The sequence below is a fragment of the Elephantulus edwardii genome, unplaced genomic scaffold (assembly GCF_000299155.1).
Source record: "Elephantulus edwardii isolate Elephantulus edwardi_28Jun2011 unplaced genomic scaffold, EleEdw1.0 scaffold00246, whole genome shotgun sequence".
NCBI classification, from domain to species: Eukaryota; Metazoa; Chordata; class Mammalia; order Macroscelidea; family Macroscelididae; genus Elephantulus; species Elephantulus edwardii.
Genome location: NW_006399996.1, coordinates 3,131,557 through 3,141,907, shown reverse-complemented (window position 1 = coordinate 3,141,907; position 10,351 = coordinate 3,131,557).

The window sequence follows — 10,351 nt, the reverse complement described above, 5'->3', positions numbered from 1 at the left end:
GACTGGTACAGGAGGATATTGCGCCTCCTTCTCCGGCAGAGCATCTGGTGGATTCGAACCATGTTCCTCTGGGATTGCAGTGCAGCTTCTTGCCACTAGGCCACCAGATGAACGTTTACAGAGACATTGGATTTCTATTCATTCATTGTTGCATTTTCTCCCTGCCCACCCCTCCCCCCAATTAACTCTTCTCTTTGAAAAATAAAAGAAAAATTCCTTCATTGTTTTACAATCCCTCCCCCCAAGTCCACTTCACTATGCAGCCTTCATTCTGGACTCCTGTCATGATAATAATACCTAATCATATATCGCTTTTAAACAGTTCTCTCCCTCATCTGTTTCATACATAATTTATCATCTTTCTGAGTCTTCCCTCAACCCCGATGTCAGTCCCGTTTTACAACAGTGGCATTATGCAATATATTTCACTCAGCATAATGTCCTCCATTTTGCATAATATTTCATGAGTTCTTTGTTTTTCAATGCAGCATAGTATTCCATTGTGTGAATATACCAGAGCTTTTCCGTTCATTCGCTGATGGGCACTTGGGTTGTTTCCAGCTCATTGCTATTGTGAACAAAGCCCAATAAATATGGGTGTGCATATATCTGCTTGGGTGGAAGTTATGATTTCTTTTATTATAGATTTTTTAAATTAATTTTAATCAACATTTACAGATATTTTGGATTTCCACTCATTTATTGTTGCATTTTTCTCCCTGTCCCAACCCTCCCCCCGCAGTTCACTCTTCTCTTTGAAAAGTAAAAGAAAAATTCCTTCACTGATATACAATTCCCCACCCCCCACCCGAGTACACTCCACTATGCAACCTTCATTCTGGACTTTCATCATACTATAATACCCAATCATATAGCGCTATTAAACTGTTCTCTCCCACATCTGTTTCAAAGCAGTATACATAATTTATCCAATTTTTCTCAGTCTCACCCCAACCCTGATGTCAGTCCCATTCTACAGCAGTAGCACTATGCAATATTTGTCCTTCTGTTACTGAGATATTTCACTCAGCATAATGTCCTCCAGGGTCACTCATTTTGAATAATGTTGCATGAGTTCCTTGTTTTTCAATGCTGCGTAGTATTCCATTGTGTAAATATACCAGAGCTTCTCTACCCATTTGTTTCTTGATGGGCACTTAGGTTGTTTCCAACTCTTAGCTATTGTGTACAAAGCCGCAATAAACATAGGTGTGCATATATCTGCCTGAGTGGCAGTTATGGTTTCTTTAGAGTGTATTCCCAGTAGAGGAATTGCTGGGTCAAATGGTATTTCTTTTCTTTTTTTTAAATGGTATTTCTATTTGAAACTTTTTGAGAAAGCACCATACAGCCTTCCATAGTGGTTGTATCATTTTACACTTCCACCAACAGTGAATAAGGGTTCCAGTTTCTCCGCAACCTCGCCAGCATTTGATGTTTGTTGCTCTGTTAAACTTTGCTATTTTTACTGGGGTGAGATGATACCTCATAGTTGTTTTTAGTCTTAGGTTTTTGTTAGCTTGTTTATTTGCAGAAAAGAAAACTGAGGATCAGAGAAATTAATAATTTTCCTGAGATCACAGGTGCACTGACCAGGGCCTATGCTTGTCTTGGGTCTCTTGACAAAACTCGTCACAAAAAAGGAAATAAAGACATTCCATGTCACCGAGACCTCAAGCTTTCTCTCCAGTCTGGGGCTGCTGCTGACAAATTTGGAGCAGTGGCTTTTTGGAGGTGTAATTTCAAAACACATGTGGAAACACCAGGAACTACATGAGCACATGTGTCCCTAGGGACACAGAACCAGTGTCTGTTATATTATAGGCTTCAGGTAGCGGCACAGATGTACAGGCTGAGAGTTAAAAAAAGTCAGTACCTTTCTGACCTAGTTTCAAGTTGCAATGTTGAAGACTTCTATGGGCAATCTGGAAGACAGCTACTTGGCCAACTCACTGGAAGAAACCTATTATTTGTGCTCAATCTAAAAAAAAAAGTAGCACACAATATCATTAACATAAAATACAAATAAAATTCTACTGAAAATTATTAAAAAACAGCTGACAGAGTACATCACCAGGGAACTGTCAAAAATTCAAGCTAGATTTATGGTAAGCTCTGGTGACCTAGTGGCAAGAAGCTGCACTGCAGTCCCAGAGAAGAGCAGTTCAAATCCACCTGGTTCTCTGCTGGAGAAGGAGGGGACAATCTCTTCCTGTACCAGTCAGATCCAAGTTGACAGTACACACACAAAATAATAATAGTAGTAATAATAATAATTTTTTAAAAACTCAAGCTAGATTTAGAAGAGGCCATAGAATGAGGGATATCAATTGTTGACATAAAATTGGTTGAAAGCACATAGTATCTGAAAGACAGTATTTATTTTAGTATGAAAAGACATTGAACTATTTGGGAAATAATAAATTATGGTTAACACTGAGAAGAATGAGAATTCCAAAATACTTAAGTGTGTTTACGCAGAACCTGTACATGAACCAAGAGGCAGTCATTTGAGCAGAACAAGGGGAAACTACAGCATGGCTCAGAATCAAGAAGAGTGTGTGCCAAGATTGTATCATTTTACCCTTTCTTTGCAGTCTGTAAACTGAGATAATAATGCAAGGAGCTGGACTATCTGAAAAAGAATGTGACATCAGGACTGGAGGAAGACTCATCAACACCTTGTTGATATGAAGCTGACATATCCTTGATTGCTGAAAGTGAAGAGGACCTCAAGTGCTTACTGAAGAAGATAGGTTTCAGAAGATTACAGCCTTCGGTATAGACTGTACCTCAATATGTTTTTGTTTGTTGTTATGTGCCATTGAGTCGCCTGCGATTCATAGTGACCCTATGTACAAGAGCTCTGAAGCCTTCCCTGTCCTGAGCTAGTCTTACTGACTCCAACACACCTAATCCCATTGCCCCAGTGACTCTTATCAATCCATTCCACCTGGGTTCTTCCTCTCCTGTGCCACCTCTCCACCCTTCTGAGCATGATGTCCTTTTCCAAAGACAGGTCCCTCCTGGCCACGTGCCCAAAGTATGTGAGACAGAGCTTCAGAATCCTAGCCTCCAAGGAGAAACTTGTTTTCACCCTCTCCAAGACAGAACTATTTGTTTTCTTGGAGGTCTTTGGTATGCTGAAGACTCTTCTTCAATGTACTGTGGAAGTACACTGACAGCAAACTACCAGAAATACAAGTTTGGTTTAGAAGAGGTCGGGCTCTAAAAACATTACTGCCAACATCAGATGGATCTTCGTAGAAAGCAAAGAGTACCAGAGGAATTATCTCTCTGTGTTTTGTTGAAGATGCAAAGGAATTTGACTGCATGCATCACCATATATTGTGGCTAACCTTGAGGAGAATGGGAATCCCAGAACACAAGACTGTGCTTATGTGAAACCTTTTCTTGGATCAGGAAGCAGTCCTCAGGAAAGAGCAGGGAAACTCTGTGTGGTTCAAAGTTTGGAAAGGAGTGTGTTAGGGATGTGTCCTGTCTCCTTATCTTTTCAATCTATATGAGGAAGAGATCGTTTGGGAGGTTGGGCTTTGTGAGGAAGAATGTGTCATCAGGATTGGAGGATGTCTCATCAACAACCTACATTATGCAGATAACACAACCTTGCTTGCTTTAGCTGTGGACTACCCGAAGTTGCTGCTGAAGGTCAAGGTCTGTAGTCTTCAATATGGATTGAAAACTCAACATCAAGAAGACAAAGATTGTCACCACTGGACCAACTGGCAGCACCATGAGAGATGGAGAAGAGATTGAGGTTGTCAACAATTTCAACTTGTTAGGATCCACAATCAACACTCTTGGCACCAGCAGTCAGGAAATCAAAAGATGAATTGCACTGGGAAAATCTGCTGTCAGGTACTGCTGGGTCTTTGCATTGGATGTAAGGCCAAGGACTCAAGGAAGGGACCAGAGAGAAAGTTTAAAGCAGCTTTATTAAGAGGCCCCTAGCTGGGATTCTTTGGTCTGGAGAGAGACAGACAAGGGAAAACCGTGCCCTAAGGTGGGTTGGGCAGGTTTTTATAGTAAGGGTCTTCAGAGAGGGAAGGGAAGGACATCCCATTGTGGTTTAGCCAGGTGGACGAGGCATTACTTGCTATGAATCAGAGAGCTGGACAATGACTAAGAATGACAGAAGAAGAACTGATGCCTTTGAGTTGTGGTGCTGGAGAAGATTCTTTTTTTCTTTTCTTTTCTCCCCCCTCCCTTGCTGTGTACCACTGAATAGGATCCAACTGGCACAGGAGGAGATTGCCCATCCTTCTCCAGCAGAGTATCTGGTGGATTTGAACTGCACTCCTTTGGGATTGCAATGCAGCTTCTTGCCACTAGGCCATCAGAGCTCCTTGGAGAAGATTCTTGAATATATCTCAACATAAAACAAAAATCTTTACAAGTGAGCAAATAAAAAAAATAATGATAAACAGGTAGGAAGCATCATACTCCTTGATTTCAAATCCTACTACACAGCCATGTGGTTAAGACAGCATGGTACTAGTACAGTGACAGACACATAGATGCATGGAATAGAATTGAGAACACAGAAATCAGCTCATCTACCTATGCTCAATTGATTTTTGACAAGCAGACAAAATCAGTCAAATGGGGCAAGCCTTTTTAAGTAATTATATTGGCAAAATGAGAAAATTATCTGTAGAAAACTCAAGCAAGACCCACACCTTATACCATACCTAAACCCAACTCAAGGTGGACCAAGGACCTAGGAGTTAAACCAAAGACTCAGCTTCATCAGAGAAAAGCTTGGAAGAACTCTAGAAGCCCTAATCCATAGTATGAACAGTCTTCCAGGCATAATAAAAACCCTACAACCAGAACAAATCAACCAGAGACCTTCTAACAATCAAATCCCTATATAAAAAAGCTTTTCCAACAGGGTAAAAAGAAAAGCCACAGACTGGGAAAAAATATTTATAATGGCAGGAGTGGCATCTACTTCCTAAATAACATGCCTCTGGAAACTCCACGAACTTTGAGAAATGTCGATAGTTGTAGAGGGGTTTCAGATCTTTTGTTTATAAGGTCACTATGAGTCATGCTTGATTTAAAGGCAATCAGCAACAAAAACAATAATAACAATGACATATCTGATAAGGGACTCATATCTAAAATGTATAGAACACTCCAGCACCTCAAGAAGAAAAAGGTAAACCAACCCAATTCCAAAATGGGCAAAGAAGACATTCAGATGGTGAACAAATACATGAAGAGATGTTAAAAGTCCGTAGCTCTAAGACAGATGCAAATAAAAACAACTATGAGATATCATCTCACCCCAGTAACAATAGCAAAGGTCAACAGAACAGTAAACAGCAAATGCTGGTGAGGTTGTGGAGATATTGGAATCCTTATTCACAGCTGGTAAAATGGTTCAACCACTTTGGAAGGCAGTTTGGCACTTTGAAAATAGATATATATCTATTTGAAAATAGATATATCATTTGACCCAGCAATTTCACTTCTGGGAATATACCCTAAAGAAACCAGAACTGCCATCCAAACAGATATATGCACACCCATGTTTATTGCTATATTATTCACAATAGAAAAAAAAGGAAACAACCCAAGTGCCCATCAACAAACAAATGGATAGGAAAACTATGGTATAATCACACAATGGAATAGTATACAGCACTAAAAAATTATGAATTAATTACACAACATGGGTGACCCTGAAGGACATTATGCTGAGTGAAATATCTCAGTCACAAAAGGACAAATACTACACAGCAATACTGTTATAAAGCAGGACTGACAGTTGAGAGGAAAAGAGTGGATAGATAATGAATACTGTACTACAACAGATGAGGGAGAGTTGTTTAATAGGAACATATGTTTAGGCATTATATAAGACAACGGTCCAGAATAAAAGATATATTGCAAAGAAGTCTGAGGGAGAGAGAGGGGACGCAGAAAATTGTGCAACAATGAATTATTCATTAAAAAAAAAGTTGAACTGGGGGAGGGAGAAGGGTAGAGGAGGGAAAATGTACAATGAATGAATGAAAAGTCAACTTTTCTGTGAACTTTTGTTAAAATCACCATTTAAAGATATTTTAAAAATTAAAATTTTTTTCCTGAATGCATGTGGTTTGAATCCACCAGATGCTCCACTAGAGAAGGAGCCCAACTCAATAGTCACAACAAGAAAAAAAAAAGAAAAAAATTAAAAATCATGGTAAATGAAGAAAAGAGTGGAATTTGCCAAGGTTTTAATTTTACTTGGATCCAAACAACACCCATGGAAGCGGCAGTCACATCAAACCACGGTTTGCTTTGGGCAAATCTGCTGCCAAGGACCCTCTTGAAAGTACTAAAGAATAAGGATGCAAGTTTAATAACTAAGGTGCACCTGATCCAAGTAAGTTGTTCAGTTGCTTCACTTGCATGCAAAAGTTAGATAATAAGAAAGAATTGAAGGCTTTGAATAGTTGTTGTTGTTAGGTACTGTTGAGTTGCTTATGACTCATAGCAACAATATGTACAACCATTCTGAAACCTGCCCTATCCTGAACCAATCTCATTGTCTCTGACACACCTAATCCCATTTCTCCAGTCACTGTATCAATCCATCTCATCCAGGGCCTTCCTCTCCTGTGCTGTCCCTCTACCCATCCAAGCATGTTCTTCTCCAAGGAGGTCCCCTGGCCATGTGCCCAAAGTATATGAGACAGAGCTTCAAAATCCTTAAATCCAAGGAGCAGCTTGATTTCACCCTCTCTAGGACTGATCTGTTTGTTCTGCTGGCAGTCCACAGTATGTTCAACACTCTTCTCCAGCCCCCAACTCAAAGGCATCAATTCTTCTTCTATCATCCTTAGTCACTGTCCTGCTCTCTGATGCATAATATGTAATTGAAAAGACCATGACCTGGATCAGGTGCACATTAGTCTCGAGACTGACATCACTGCTCTTCTGTACTCTGGAGAGGTCCCTGACAACAGACTTTCCCAATGTAATTCGTCTTTTGATTTACTGTCTGCTAGTGTCCACTTGCTGTACAGAGGTAACTTGTGGTCGCTGTGAAGCTGAACACTATGACACTGGTATTTCAAATGTGATAACAGTTACTCATGGTGAACAGTGTTTGGTGGCACTCCCTGGTTGAAACAAGCTTCGAAGCAGGAATGGCATCCACTTCCATAAACAGCTTGCCTCCAGAAACCCTATGAACCTGGAGAAAGGATGAAAGTCACGCACGCCAAGTGTCGAGGACTTTCGTTCATAGGGTCACTATAAGTCGCCTACGACTCGATGGAACTTAACAATACACAACAACAGTGCCAAGAGTGTTGATTGTGAAAGCAGGTATTGGGTGCCTGATTTATGCACTGCCAAAGGAGCAAAAAAATCTTAGAAGGCAGGATTGTGAGATATTTTTTTTCTGTGGCATCAGGATTGGTGGAAGATCTATTAACAATCTCCGTTATGCAGATGACACAACTGTGCTTGCTGAAACTGAGGAGGACCTCATGCACTTGCTGCGAAGGGTCAAGGACTGCAGCCTTCAGTATGGACTAAGGCTCAACGTCAAGAAGACAAAGATTCTCGCCACTGGACCACTTGGCAGCGTCAGGATGGATGACGAGGAGATTGAGAGTGTTCACAGCTTCACTTTGCTCGGCTCCACAGTCAACACTCTTGGTACCAGCAGTCAGGAAATCAAAAAGCGTATCGCGATGGGAAAGTCTGCCGTTAGGGACCTCTCAAAGGTACTCAGGAGCAACAGTGTCTCTCTGGAGACTAAGGTGCGCCTGATACAGGTCATGGTATTTGCAATCGCTTGTTATGCATCAGAGAGTTGGACAATGACTAGGGAGGACAGAAGGAGAGTGGATGCTTTTGAGCTGTGGTGCTGGAGAAGGGTACTGAATGTACCATGGACTGCCAGGAAAACAAACAGATCCATCTTGGAGAGGATTAAACCAAGCTGCTCCTTGGAGGCAAGGATTCTGGGGCTTCGTCTGACATACTTTGGACATGTTGCCAGGAGGGACGGGTCCTTGGAGAGGGACATCATGCTTGGGAGAGTGGAGGGACAGCGCAGGAGGGGAAGACCCTCTATGAGATGGATTGATTCGGTGACTGGGGTAATCGGGATGGGTGTGTCAGAGGCGGTGCGGTTGGCGCAGGATAGAGCAGGGTTTAGAGCTGTTGTGCATAGGGTCGCTATGAGTCGGAAACGACTCGATAGCACATAACAACAACACATATTTGGGCATGTTATTAGGAGGGATAATAATAATAACAACAACAACAATAATAACAACTTGGAGAATGACAACATGCTCCCCCCAGGACCTTTTGATAAAATCTCTCTCAGAACAGTTAGTAGCGGTAGCCAAGCACTATTTGTTCTCCGGTCTCAAGGTCATGGAAGGTGATGCTCCACAGGCCACTAGATCATTGGACCAAATTCAAGCCTCTTTGATTTTCTTCATTCTTCTTTGCTCTGAATGGGGAGAGTTCAAAGGATAACACCAATAATTGCACTTAAATGACTGCTCTCCACAGGGTTTTCTGACTGTACTCTTATCAGCCCTTCAGTTTCAATTAATAGCTAAGAACGAATCTAATTAACTTGTTAGTTATAAGGCCAGAATAAATAGAGATGTAACAAGGTATAGTGGACCTATTGCTCAAAATGGCTTTCTTAGTCCACTACCCCTGACTGTGCCACACGGTTGGGTCAGAATATGCAAATAGGGTGTTTATCTATTCACAAGGGTATTGTTTAGTTTCACCATTTAAATTGAGTAGGTTCAGAGGCAAAAATTTTGGGGTCTCACTACTAGCAAGGAATAGGAAGCAAAGGGCAGTGCATGTCCTTCAAAGACAGAGATTCCTGCATTATTCAGACTGGAAGCTGCACGAGAGCAGCCAACTCAGCAGAGAACTAGAGGCCAACATGTGGCACAGCTAACTTGGAACTGCTGCCCCACCGAGACTTCACACCAGTGCGCCGGCCTGGGGCCTTCACCCATGCTGCTGGAGGACTGAGGGAAGACGACATAACTTGCCCCACTAAGGGCCTTTGAAACCAAAGGGCCTATGACCACACTTGGGAAGCTGTCTAGTGAGAAGCTGTCTAGAGTGAATGATGGTGACTTGCTGCCAACCTGCACTGTAGCCTATTAACGTTCCTGATAATCTCTGTAACCGTGTGTATGGTTCTATGAGTTTTGTGTGGTTATTGCAATGGATTTCAGACCCAGTTGAGATTGGTAAGATGGGTGTCGGCATTAGTAGAAACAGGTGCAGAAGCGTGGGAGACCATGTTTGACCTTCCAGGAATTGGTTTTGCACTGTGGAGGTTGTTGATGAGGACAGTTCCCCTTCGTGGAATTAGAAGAGGTCAGATTTGGCCATCCCCATGCTCCCTCCATGCTTTTACATGCACATTCACAGGGAAAGGCAGTGAGAATCGCCAATAAGCAAAGGAGCCCTAGTGGCCTCGTGGCTGTTCTGCAACTCCAAGGACACACTGGGAAGGATGGGCAATCTCCTCTTGTGTGATTAACTGCCTCTGAAAACCTGCTGGAGGGTCAACCATGGGTTGGTTCCAACTCAATCACACACACAAGTATATCCACAAATTGGGAGAGGCTTAGAGAAAAGTCCTGACTGAAACCCTGACTGAAGACTTTCAGGCTCCAAAACTGTAAGAAAACACATTTCTGTTCTTGAAAGCCGCACATTTGTGATACTTCTGTTAAAGCATTACTAGCTAAGTGATCTAGCCCCTTCTCTTCACCAAGGCCACCTCAAGGCTTCACCAGACTCTCGTGATAGGCAGACATCTGGTGTCCCTTTTCCTGAGAACACTGAGAAAGCAGAAAGTGACTTCTCCCTTCCCACTAAACCTTGTGGGCTCTGCCTCTCCCCCTCTTGCCCCTGATGCTGAGGCAAAAGTTTGCTTGGTGCTGCCAAGGATGATTCCACCTTCTTATCTGTTTTTGCCTCTTATAAACAGTGCAGAGTTCAGGAACTTGGTAAAATTCCAGTCTCCGTGATCATTTATTAACTTTCACCTAGTGCTATGTCCACTGTGACACTGATGTGCCAAATGTGGTAATGGTTACCCATGGTGGCCAGTGTTTGGTGGAGCTTTCCAATTAAAACAAGCTTGGAAGCAGGAGTGGCATCCACTTCCGAAACGTCTTGCCTCCGGAAACTCTATGAACAGTGCTCAGGTCTATCATTCATAGGGTCGCTATGAGTCATCTATTGTCTACGACTCAACAGCACCTAACACCACCACCACAACGTTACTTTAGGGCTCTCTGGTGGCCTAGTGGCAACAAGCTGTGCT